Here is a 14,057-nt window from a genome sequence, read left to right on the forward strand (position 1 = left end):
ATTGTTCATGAATGGGCAAAATTAATATTGTTAAATGGCCATATTACTATAAGTACTCCACAGATTCAATGTAATTCCCATCAAAATACCAATGACATTTCTCATAGAACTAGAAAAAACTCCTAAAATTAATGTGGGGAAAAAAAAAAAAAAACAAGAAACAGAATAGCTAAAGCAAACCAGAGCAATGCTGAAGTCATCACAATACATGATATCAAATTATACTACAGAATCAAAGTAACAAAAACAGCACAATCTTGGAAGTAAAACAGACATAGACCAGTGTAATAGAATAGAAGACTGAAACAAATCCACACATAATTGAGTCATCTGATTCATGACAAAGGTGCCAAAGGCATACATCAGAGAAAAAGCAGGCTGTTCAAAAATGGGTGCTGAGGGGCTGGGGATGTGGCTCAAGTGGTAGCGTGCTCGCCTGGCATGCGTGTGGCCCGGGTTCGATCCTCAGCACCACATACAAACAAAGATGTTGTGTCCGCCGATAATTAAAAAATAAATATTAAAATTCTCTCTCTCTCTCTCTCTCTCTCTCTCTCTCTCTCTCTAAAAAAAAAAGGGGTGCTGATAAAACTGGATATCCATATATAGGACATTGAAATTAGATCTCTTTATCTCATCTTGCACAAAGCTAGTTCATAATTGATCAAAGACTTAGGTATAATCCTAGAAAATTTGCAATCACTAGATGAAAACATAGTGGAAGTGTAGGCACAGGCCTTAACTTCTTGAATAGGATTCCTACAGTTCAGGAAATAATATCAAGCATCAATACATGGAATAGCATCAAATTTGAAAGTTTCTGCACATCAATTAATGAATTATTTGATGTGAAGAGAGAGAGCCCACAGAACGGACACAATCTTTGTCAGTTCCTCTTCCAACCCTTGCTTTTTTTTCATGGAATCTACTAAATTTTTCAAAGTGATTTTTAATTTTTCGTTCAGTATTTTGTTTTTAGCAATGAATAAAGATAGACTGCTTTGCAAATTCAAATGTGATTAAATGAAAGCAATACAGTTTACATATAAACTTAGACATACACTGAACAGCTGAATAGCAGCTATCTTAATTTATAATTTTGGCATACATCTGTGAATAGAACTTTTTTTAAAAAAATAGAATATTTAATAGCTGGCACAGTAACTGCTCTATGTAGGTATATTTGAAAGGTATAATTAACTTTCTACTTACAGAAAATAAATTTAGGGCACTGGTTTTATTCGTTTATTTTGTTCATCTTTCATGATATGATTTTATTGGTAATAAAACAAGTAATGCTAACTTAAACCTTCTAATCTAAAAATAACTTTTATTCTTAAATATGTAGCAAACAATTTTAGTGAAAGAAGGTGGTCATGATGATGATTCCATTGAAACCAAATATGAGAAATTGGTGAAATCAGATTGTCTTAAGTGTGAGAGTATGTTCTCTAAGTTTCTGTGGTATTTACCTGCTTTACCTATGCTGAGGGCCATTGCTAAGTAAGAATGACGCATGGCATGACCCAGGTCATTTGCAGTGTCATTGCATGTAAGGTGACCTTGCTCAAGGACCAGGGTGGATCCGGGTTTAGGGCGGATCGGGGTTTAGGGCGTTCCCGGTTTAGGACAATCTGGGTTTAGGGCGGTTCCAGGTTTAAGATGTACCCTGCTGGGAATAGGGCATATCCTGCTGCCTCAGGCGCGCCCGCTCCTTGAGTTCCCATTGAGTTCTCGTGGGATTCAGAGAGAGTATTTGGGATTTCGCCCAGAACGTGAATTGGGCCCAGAACGTGAATTGCCCCAGAATGTGTTTGTAGAGTGCCGGTGTGAGTTCGGGAATAAAGAATTGCTGTTTGAATCTACAAGGCTGTGTGGTGGCTCGTGATTTTGTGTCCAGACAGACTGCGGCATACCTACACCACTTTATATGGAAGTATTTTATTAATTTTGGCAGAAAAATCATATACTTGGTGGTTTTAAATGTTTTCTATTTTCTTAATGTAGCAATACACAGCAAATATGAGAATTATAATTGTAGTAAAATCTAGTGTCTTGGAGAACTTATTCATTCTTCTCATCTAAGACACCTGTACAACATCCCATCTATATATGTTCCCTAGTAGCTCTACTTTAGGTGAACAGCCAGGAATTAAGGAGGTCTTTTTATTTCATATTGCACATTATGCCATTTAAAAAAAAACAAATGCAATCAACTCCTCTTATGATAGCTGATATATTACTAAGATTTTTATCTAGCAGGTTCCATTTATGTTACTTAAGTCAAGGCTGCTGTTTCATTTGTTTGTTTATTTGGGTATTGGGGATTGAACCACAGGAAGGCTTAATAACTGAGCCATGTTTCCAGCCCTTTTGTTTTTCTATTTAGAGACAGGGTTTTACTAAATTACTCAGAGACTCCCTAATTTGCTGAGGCAGAATGAATTTGTGATCTTCCTGCTTCTGCTCTAGAGCTGCTGGGATTATTGGCTTGTGCCACTATGCCTGGCCTTGCTTGCTGGATTTTGATTCATCTTGCTGCCATATTTAAAGCTAAAAACTTCTCTTTCCATGTAAAGTGTCAGGGAACTGTCAATCAGATAATTTAAATTCCAGGAATATAATTAAAATATAAAACACAGTATTTGAATAATATGTCCTAAATTTCCAAAACTCTTTGCAAAAATAGTACTTCCAAAATTTACAAGTACCATATTTAATGTGATTCTGAGGTACAAAACCATGCTTAGTTCATATTGATGTCATCTACATTAATGCAAAGCTTGGTCCACTTCTGTGAAAATCATTTAAATACTTATTCCATTGCTAATTTCTTGGCACTGCTGTAGTCTTATGACACAGAGTTTAGGGGGTAAATACTTGGCAACATGAATTAGAGAGAAACACACTCATAGATTGTAATGTACATCAACATTTGGAATTCAATGTTTGATTTCAAACATATTCAGTAACAAAAGATGTGAGACATAGTCATACATACAGAGAGGAGAAATCTAATGTACTCTATAGGAAGCAGGCTACTTAAATTATGAACTTCATCATCATAGACACAGGAAGCATGGACACGGGAAGCCTTAGCCTTTCCTGATTGAGCTCTCCAACACTCATTAGCTGAACCTGAATGATTTTTGCAAATCTTTGCTCTACTCAAGACTACCTTGTGGACTCACAGACTATGCTGGCTCTCTGGATTCTGCATGTCTCGCCTGGATTCTAAGCACTGTATTGCATGCCGTGAGAGAAAGAAAGAATGAAAAAGCTTTACTTCGCATAAAAAGTACTGAGAGGAGATTCATTTTGTTAAATATATTTCTGGTCTTATTTTATTTATATAATACTAAAAGATACAACAAGTAAACCTTATTTTCAAATTAAAAAGCTTGTGTATCTGTGAATGTCAAAAGGAAATAATCACTTTAAATAATGTCATGTTTAGGAAAGTCATTTATTAATAAGTTAAAATAAAAGTTTAAGACTGTATTAAAATAAATTCTATTTTTTTCCCTTTATGCTATTTTTCTTGGTCAGAACCTCATTGGGACTGCTTCTTCAATTTCACTAGCTTTAGTTTTATTTCTCAATTGTCATGCTTGCATCTTTGACAATGATACAGCTGAGCCCTTTAAGTTAATACTGAATGTGTTAAAGATGGTATTATTTTTCTGTGATTCAGAGTATGAACATAAGGTATAATAATAGAGATATGTGGAGATACTTATCATACCTTATCTTATTTTTTCTTATTATTTCAACTTCATAATTATGATATGTGAAAACATTACTTGTCCTGTGTTACTTAGCATAATATCTACAAAATAGCAAATGCACAATAAATCTAAAAATTAATGGCAAGCTGTAGAGAAACAGAATAATAATAACAATGAATTTTTTTGTGAAATGTCTTTAAAAACAACACATTTTCCTAATAATATCATTTATTTTGGCCTTTGAATAATGCTTTGTTTATAAAAACAGTGACCAAAAGTTATCTTGATCTGCTAAAATTTTATAGTTATTCTAAAATAATTCAGATAATTTAAGATATTTTAAATATGATTTAATCATCCACCTTTCCTCTCTAGAATGTCTTCAGGGAATAGATGTATAAGGGATTGTGGCAAAACTTGCCAAATAACACTTTATTACTACATTATGAAACATTTCATAATATAATCCTAGAACTCTATAAAATTCTCTGAACAATTTAAAGAAAATATACTGAAATTAGCTAAATCAGTTTGAAAGTCATAAAATAAAAGTAATAGTTAAAATGTTCGATTTGTAAATTTACCCAAGTCCAAATATGAGACTTCAAACTTTTCCTTCAATGAAATTAAAAACATATCTATTCCTCATTCCTTAAGGATACAATAGCAAAATAACATGAAAGTTGATTTCCCATAGCGTTGAGGTTGCAAATTCCAAGATCAAGGCTTTGGCCAATTCCTCATCACTGTCTAGATGTCATTTCAATGACCTTCTCAGTCCACGTTTCTACCAACATTCTGTTCAGGACCACTTGGTTATTATTTAAACAGCCTGAGGTTCTTTCTATCCCTCTTTTCTTCTGAGATCTCAACAGAATCACTCTTAACAGTCAATTCACAGAAACACAGACTTTTTGTAGCATGTATTTCCAAATATTTTCAGCATGTGCCCATTATCTAGATCAATTTTTTTTTTCCCAAAATTGTTGTAGTTGTTACAATAGCACCGCATTTCTCCATGCTAAATTTTCTTTCTTATTGCACTCAGGTTCATACTTAAAAGGAATCTTAGAATGGAAAGATGATGAAAACAGAGAATTTTTTTTCTTATACTTCTAGAGGCTGGAAGTCCAAGATTAAGACTTTACTACTTTCAGTGTCTCTTGAGGGCTCAATTTCTGGTTCCTTGCTGTTTCCTTACATGGTAGAAAGAAGAAGGAAGCTCTGAGTCCTGTTCTATAAGGATGCTAATCCCATTTGCAAGGGTCCATCCCTTACAACCCAATTCCCTTCCAAAGGCCTCACTTCCTAATACTAGAAGATTAGTCATTAGATTTCAACACATGAATTTGGGGGTCACAAACATTCAAACCATTGTACACATCTATTCATAAAAAGATGGTGAAATAGAAAAAGCTAGAGGATGAAACTGAGCAAGGTACTTTCAGTGCCCCCAAATGTTTAACTTAGATGGCAGCTCCAACATTCAACCAAGTACAGGTAGCAGTCATGTATCACTTTTCTTCATGGATGAAAGAGAATTCAAAGAGGAAAAAGGAGACTTCTGGGAATGAGCCAAGATCTTGCTACCGTGGATACGTAGAAGGAAGAGCTAAAAAAGGAAAAAAAAAAAAGGCATTTTATTAATACATGCTGACTTTACAAAAATTTCAAGAAATCTACCTTTTAAAATTGGCCTGGTCCCTGCACTTAAATCATATTAGTTGAGGTTAGGCCATTTTCACTATTCTTACTTTATAACAGAGATGACTTGCATTTCTTCACTTATAATAGGGTCAGTTCATGAGGAGTGCAAACAGTTAAAAAGAGAGAAGATTTAAGTGCCCTTTAAAATATGTCATCTATTTATTTGATAACATAATTCCTAGCTGACATTGGAACTTATTTGTATGTCAGGATAGACTAGGATGGATTTGAAAAAATAGCCACTAATATCAATAAAATGATCTAATTTAAAACTTTATTTAATTTTTTAGACATATGTGAACAATTTTATTCAAAATTATTATAATTTGGATAACTAATATTTCAATATTATCAATTTCTTTTGAATTCTCACCTTAAGGAAGATAACTATTTTTCTTTGTGCAACATTGTTTTACTTGTAGATAATAAGGCATTTATAAATTTTATAAAGAACATTAGCATTAAATTATATTTAATTTCAAATTGAATGACTCATAGTGAAGCCAGATTTAAAGTTAGGTAGTCAGTGTAGTTAGGTAAATCGGGTCTAATATCGAGTGAAATCTAAAATGGAGGCCATACATTCCAGCGAAACTCAGGACAACTCATGGAATGTTAATGAAGTCCAGGAAAAGCCCTAGGCCCAAAGTCCAACCCAAAGGAATGTTAATGGAGCCCAGGAAACAGCCCCCAACAGATTTGGAGATAGCCCATCCCAAAGAAGTGTTAATGAAGTCCTTCCTGCCCAGATTACTTCTTTGATCCACCTGTGTCCCACCCCTCGGGCCTTCCAACCTACATTCCATCACTGAAAGAACTATAAAAAGGGGAAACAACCACACTTCCACGGATTCCACCTCTTGGGTCCTCTTCTTCCTCCAGGAGAAGTCTTTTCTGCTGTCCTTTAATAAACTTCTATCAATAATATTAGTTCTATCACTAATATTCAATATACATTGTTAATTGAATGATAAACTCTGCATTCTTATATAGCTGTTTGCAGTGAGAAGTCTCAATTGATAGCAGAGCAGCTATCAATTAGCTCTTTTTTAATAACCTAGTTTTTATTTTTAAAGAATGGTTTAAGTGCTTTTCCTATGACAACTTTTCTAAAGACTTGATATTTTACTCTAGTTTTTTAGTCTTTTATAATCTCTGTGTAATATTAGAACTTCAACAAACCATGAATTTATAAATAACCAAAAATATCATACAAAGAATATGGTATATAAAACTCATTTTTATGTGTATTTGAACTAACTTGCTCATTTCTCTTAGATTATTACTTTATTATATTTATTTTAAATAATTAGAAATATTGTATTAACATTGCATTATTTCTTGGACATTAATTTTTAATCCACAATTATTTATACTTGCTGTTTTGAAGATGTGATTAAAATTTTTGTCAATGAATTTTCTGCGCTTTTTTTTTCTACAATTTTTCTACATTTTAGAAGTGTTATTCCAAAGGTTTTATGCAACAATGTCTGAGTATTATTGCCTCAGAAAATTGGGGATGGGTTGTATTTTTTGTTTTTAGTTTAGTTTTGGTTCAGGGATTTAATCCAGGCACGTTTAATCACTGAGCCATATCCCTAGCCTCTTTTTTCTATTTTATTTTGCTGAGGCTGGCTTTATCTCTAGATTCTCTTGCCTCAGCCTTCTGAACTGCTGAGATTACAGGACTACACCACCAAGGATTCAGCTTTTGACAATCACTTCCATATACCAATAATTAAGCAACAACATAGAATTGGATAACCAAAATCATTCTCCCTTATGCTGTAATACTTTTCAAAAAAGACTCCTCATTCACTAAGGATACTTAACACCTGGGGAGGGGGGGGGTTATGGCTTCCTTAGGGTGTCTCAAGGGTTTGCTCAATTGTGAGGAGAAACATTTACAACTCACACAAGCATACAACTCAAAAAATCATTCATGGAAATAAAACTCATACAGGTATAGTTAAAAGAAATAATATCTATTCTCTAGTAGCAAATTTCTAAGAACCAGATTAGTGTCAAGTCAATTTCTTACCAATTTCTTGTTTTTATTTCTAGGCACAGAGTTCCTCTCCCCGGCTTTGTTGACCAAAATAATCCACATTGAGTAAAAGAAAATATGTCATTTAGTCTTCTCCTTCTTTAATTTATAAGATTGCAATTTTTAAAAACCTAGAGTAAAAGAAATCTTATGTGGAAGGTCAGGAATGTTCTATCTGCAGTCTTCTTAATTTAAACGAGTTACTACAAACATAAACCACAAATCACTGAATTTTTTTTTAAAAAACTGGTTTATAATACAACACATTAAAGAAATATTTCACAATATCAATTTTATTACCAAATATTTTATATTGCTTCAGCATTATTAGTATGGATCCAGCACCAAATATGAACTCAGAACATAGCCTAAAAGTCTTAAGGCTGTATACCAAGGAGACTCTCATCTCCTGTAACTGCAGAGCAGAACACTGGTTGAAAATATGATTGTGAGGATATTAGAAACAAGCAAACAAACAAACAAACAAACAAACAAAAAAACTGTATTTGAAGATTCAATATATGTTCTCCGTAAAAGTAATGGAACTGAAAGTAAAGAAGAGATACTTGGAATAGGGAGCCTTCTGTGTCTTCTATGGAGAATTTTGAGCATTAAACCCTGCAGAGATGACAATTTGGGTTACCCTGCAAGGAAAGATAAATGGGCAGTAACTGATGTTAAGCCAAGGAATACATAGAGTAGGTGGCAAAAGATACACAGTAAATATCACTTGCATTCTCAGGACCAAAAGAGCAGAATTTTCTGTAGCTTGTTCTATGATACTTTTTAATGTAAACATTTTTTTAGAGAATGTCACCAGAAGTCCCCTTGAAAAATTAGTAAGATAGAATAAACTTAATGTAGGCTATGAATATATTTGGATAGTTCATGGATTCTACCAATGTTCCATTTATCCTCTTGACACATCATCTCTGTGTACATCAGCCCAATCTCTAATTTACATCAACTGAATCTTTTGCTTCATTGTCAAAGAAAACATCAGTCAGGATACAATCAAAGAAATATATATATATATATATATATATATATATATATATATATATATATATATATATATGAATGCATGTACATGTATACATACGTATCACTATATATGTGTATGTATACGGAATTGGCATTTGCATGGCTTAACAATTGCAGGTTTTAGCTAGGCAACTCTGAAATCCATAGGACAGGCAGATATAGAAAGAGAACATGGCAGGTTGGAACATACTAGAGGACTCAAAAGCTCTTGTTCAGGTAGAATATTTTCATTGTCAGGGAAGTCTCAGGCACATGTGCAAAGCCTTCCAACAGATTGAGTCAGGATTAGTCAGATAATCCGGGATAATCATTACTTAAAGTCAACTAAGAGTTGTACAGATTTCATCTGCAAAATCCCTTAATATCAGTATTACATGAATGTTAAACTGAATAACTGAGGACTGAAGTCTAATCATAATGAGACATAGAAAAGAGTCATCACACAGGGCTTTCTCTGAAAAATACAGGACATGCTGCTTGTATATGGGTCAAGCTGCAAAAGCTAGGGGAAAACTGTTCTCTCCCAAATAGCACTCAAACAAGAATGAATGGGTGTTGATAATATAAGTATAAAGGAAAAAAACATAGGCTAAGCAGGATATTTTTGCTAAAAGTTTTACACTTATACATTTATATGACCAATTCAATTCATTAAGTGCTGTCATATTTATTTAAATATTATTCTATGTGTAAGAATAAATTAGAAAGGAGAGTAAAAGGAGGAATTCAAAGATATGAGTAATTTGGCTGATTTTTAGAAATTGGTTTGGTTTTGTACTAATAAGTAAGAAACTTCTCTAAGAAACTTGCAAGTAACTATTCTTATTTCTGCTCTTTTAATGTATTTTAATCTGTAATGTGGATTTAATGTCAAAAGCTTAAGTGTACTTTTTCTAAAAGTATCTTAAAATTGCTGAAGACATTCTTTGCATTATAAAGACATTTTTGTTTCTTTAAACTTTGAATCTAGTCTATGTTTTCTGAAAATTGCTCTCACCCTCAATCTACTGCTTTGATAAAATGGAATTTATTGCTATGTATAAATTGAAGATTATAGAAAAATTCAAGACATTTTCTTAATTATACTCTCATTATTGTGTCTGCCAAGGTAGCACTAAGCCAGTATGACTACAGGTTAGGATATTAAAATGGTGCATGTTCAAAGATTATTAAAGTATTTGCAGTAAAATGTAGCAATTTCCCTGCATTTACCTCAGTAAATTATGGGTTGTTTAATGGATTGTTTCAGAGTAGGAAATGAAACTATTTCTTGAAGCAATTTAATTTGTTCAATAGATTAGTATTCTTCATGATATTATGTTTAGAAAAAAGAACATATAACAAAGTTAGAGAAAAGATACCATAAGCCACTGTTACAGGTTTCTAGACTTTTTTCAAGCAGCTTTATAGCCTTTGAAATCCAATGCAACTGTTCTTATGTCTACATATTTTTATTAAAACAACATCTGCTTTGTGAAAATAATAACCTACATTTGAAAATAATTCAATAGAACACTGTGTCTGAGAGTCTTAAGGACAAGTGTGAAATTGTTTTATCTTCATTTTCAAAGCACTCTGGACAGATGATAGAGACAGGACAGAGAGCATCTGCTGTAGGGGTAACTCATGGGATGTGTGTCAAATTGATTGTGCTCAGAAATCACTGAGGCACAAAAAGAAAGAGAGTTTCTAATCACATTGCATTCAGAATGTTTTTGTTCAAGCCTAGAAACTATGTAATTTAGAATTCAATAATCCTTTTGGTTATTTTAGAATTTTTAATTAATGGATTATTCTATTAAATCATAGATTTCTCTCCAGCTGACTAAAATGGATTTCCACCTGGGCTCCATTTCCATATGTCAAGCAATTTCTAACTAAATAAGCAACACTCTGATGTATTAATTCTGATATTATGAGTAGACTGCTATACTAAGGACAGGAAAATAAAAAATCCTTCTATTATATTTCATTCTCCTTTTGAAAGTTCATAGCAAGCTTTTATTTTCATACCATTACTCTATTTTCAGTGACTAAAACTCAGGGCTGTCTTATTTGGTGACTGATGTTTTCAGTGAATGGTACAAATGATTAAAACACTATAAAATTACTGATAAATGCAAGGATATTCAAGCATGCACTTCAAGTTTATGTATATTTTATAAACTTGTACCATTGTTATTAATGCTATTGTTATCATTTTCTTCTGTTAATCAGAATTATTTTTTCACATAAATGTTTGAAAATAAAGGCCCATAAACTATTAGTAGAAATATAGATTGCTAGATTAAGAATGATTTTCTCTCTCTTTTTTTTTTTAATTGGTTTTTCTGTTGACAAAATGTCTGGAAAGTGAGGTCCATGTAAAAAAAATGTAATAAATTTAAAAGATAACTAACAGATATGATTAGCAATCCCTACAGGAATACAATTAATATGAATGCCAAGCATCCCAGATTAATAACAGGAAGGAGTATGATCAGGACTTCTTTCCCTTCTTTTTTACTGTACCTATTGCAAGTTGGCACTCCACTGACAAGAAGATACAGTGATGGAGGGACCCAACATACACCCCTCTGGTGAAAAATCATTTTAAACTAAAGACATTTTAGAATCAACAGACATAAAAAGATATTGTCTGCCCCTCTTGCCCTACACTAAAATCTGCCTAAAAGCAGATCCTTTAGGGGAAAGAAAGTCAAATGACATAAATTCACTTTCTAAGAAGTCTCCATCACTGGTGCTGCAGGATGAGAAGCAGAATGAATACAGATGAATACAAAGATCTTACATCCTGTCTTATGTCCTAAAGATTCATTTTTCTGCCCTGAAGTCATCTGTTGTTCTGCAGCTCTTTTCCCTTTCCCCTTCCCCTATGAAGAAGTTATATAAACTAAATTCTAGCCATTTCTTTGGGCCACTTTCTTTGTGAGCTTCCACAAACGTGAATAAATTGTGTCCTTTGTTCTGATAATCCACCTTTCAGATCACAAGCTTCCATCACATAGCCTAAGTGGGCAGAGGGATAATTTTTAGTTCACTTCAGTTAGAAAATTTTCTTTTTATCTAACAATAACAATGAAATAATTAGAACTCTAGTTTCTACATAAAACTCAGGCTTTTATTTATTCACCTTTCTTTATATTTTATGCTCCTTCCATTTTCCCCATTTAAAAGGTTTTAAAGATCAAGGTGGTTTCTTTGTCTCTTTTGTTTGGTTTGCTTTCTTTATACTTTGCTTGCTTTCTCTTTATTCTAAAATCAGCCACAGTGATATATAAAGTATTGTGAATTGTAAATTTTTGAAAATCTGATATAAACTTGCTTTTTACTTACATCACCTGCAGTGAAATAAACTTCTCTGTAGGACTGTATTCCAGAGATTGCCAAGGCAGCCACATCAGTAGATCAGCCTGCCAATGATAAGAACAAAGGACCAAGTCAATGAAGTTCACACATATACTCCTTTAGGACACATTCTCATCTTGCCACAGAAGTGAAAGCCTTGAAAATATTTTATGGTCACTCGAATTTGCATTCATACTTTGTATATACACACCCAGGGTGATATATTCTATATTAGGATGAGAGGTAAAACAAATGATTTCTCAAACTCTACCAAATAGTCCCAAATAGACTCAATGTATAAAATAGTATCCTATGCTTCTTGATTTCATCAATGTGCATATGCTTTCTTAAATATTCTTCAACATTATCACAAGTACCATGAGAAATATACCTTTATATTTACATTGCAGATATTTCATATTCATTTTTAAAATAATGTTTTCACTTTTGGCTAACTAATCCTTACGATATGTCTGCAAAAATCATTGCCACGTTATTGGTGCTACAATTCAGAATAGGATAGCATACAATTAGTTCAAACTTCCCTTACAAATTAATGTCCCATTTATTTTGATTATATAAAAATAGGACTTATTGCTAATATTTTATGGTTTTTGTGCTCTTTGCTGAAAGATACCCTCCATGGCTTTGGCAACATTCTGTGTGGCCAGATATAAAAGCAACTAGTCAGTACATTTTGAGGAAAAAACCCTTCTTTAAAAATTGACAAAATATATATGAAGGATGGGCTAATATCTGGCCTATTCCATTTGCAGCATGTGTCTATATCTTTTTTTAGATAAATCTTCCCAAGTTCAAATTAAATTTGTCTTATGCTGAGGGTTTTCAGATATTACCTAAATGACAATAAAATGCTATTTTTTGCTTTCCATGGATTTGTGAAAGTACATGGCTATATTACAACCTAATATATTATTAAGTGGTTAAGAGTCAGTTAATACATTAAGTAGTATTGAGAAAAAAACCCTCTCATTTGATAATAAACAGTGAAACAAAGTTCAAATTTTGATGCAAATATCCTTAACTGTGCCAGTAAATATAAAAATATGGAAAAAATATTTCTTGTTATATGAAAAAATGAGTCAAGGGGCTGGGATTGTAGCTCAGGGGTAGAGTGCTCACCTAGCATGCACAGGGCCCTCAGCACCACATAAAAATAAATGAATGGAATAAAGGTATTGTGTCCCACTACAACTAAAAAATAAATATTTTTTTAAAAAATGAGTCAAATGGTTAAGACATTTGAAAAACCCGTTTTGTAGATTGGTATATCAGAATCACATGGAAGATCCCTTTAGAAAGTTGTCATATCTGGGGTTGGGGAATGGCAGAGGGCAATGGTTCCCATATGTTCATGGGCACAAGACAAATATACAGAGGTCTGTAAAATACAGATCTTGTAATTCATTAACAGAAACTCTCTTGCAGCAAGTCTACTCCATGGACCCACAAATTGGCATTTCTAACCAATACCCAAGGAATGCTTAGACTGCTGGTCTGGAGTCAACAATTTGAAAATTCCTGGCATTGAGAAAAACATGTTCACAGATGTTTCTCATTTGATTACCTCTCCAATAGATGAGGTTAACTTACATTTATAGGAAGCAATAGAGAACGAGACAGTTCTATCTATCTATGTATCTATCTATCTCTTTTTCAATATTCAGTTTGAAGTAATAAAACCGAGAAAACTTTGATCATTCTTATTATGCCCTAAAGCATTTGAAGAAGTATAAGAATTATTAACTTATAATTTACCTTACATATGCTTAGACTTCATATTATAATAAATATATTATCGAATGACTTCATAATGGTCAAGTAGATTTTGAAATGTGAAATGTTATATATCATTTGCATATTTTCTGTTTGCAATAGAAAGCTGACATTATCCACCTGATTATGACTCTGCCATAACAATGATAATGTTGACAAGCCTTCAGCAAAGATAATGAGCTGATTATATTATAGAAATTATTATGAAAGGAAAAACACATTTGCATGTTTAATTAAATATGACTGTATGAATTTAAAAGAAACTAGATTATTACTGTTAAAACTTTGCAAATACTTAAATCACAATAAACACTGAATTCTACACCTTCTTAATAATTGGATATCTACAATCACTGTGCTTAACCTTCAGTGAGTATTTATGAACA

Source organism: Marmota marmota, unplaced genomic scaffold (genome assembly GCF_001458135.2).
Source record: "Marmota marmota marmota unplaced genomic scaffold, marMar, whole genome shotgun sequence".
Classification (NCBI taxonomy): domain Eukaryota; kingdom Metazoa; phylum Chordata; class Mammalia; order Rodentia; family Sciuridae; genus Marmota; species Marmota marmota.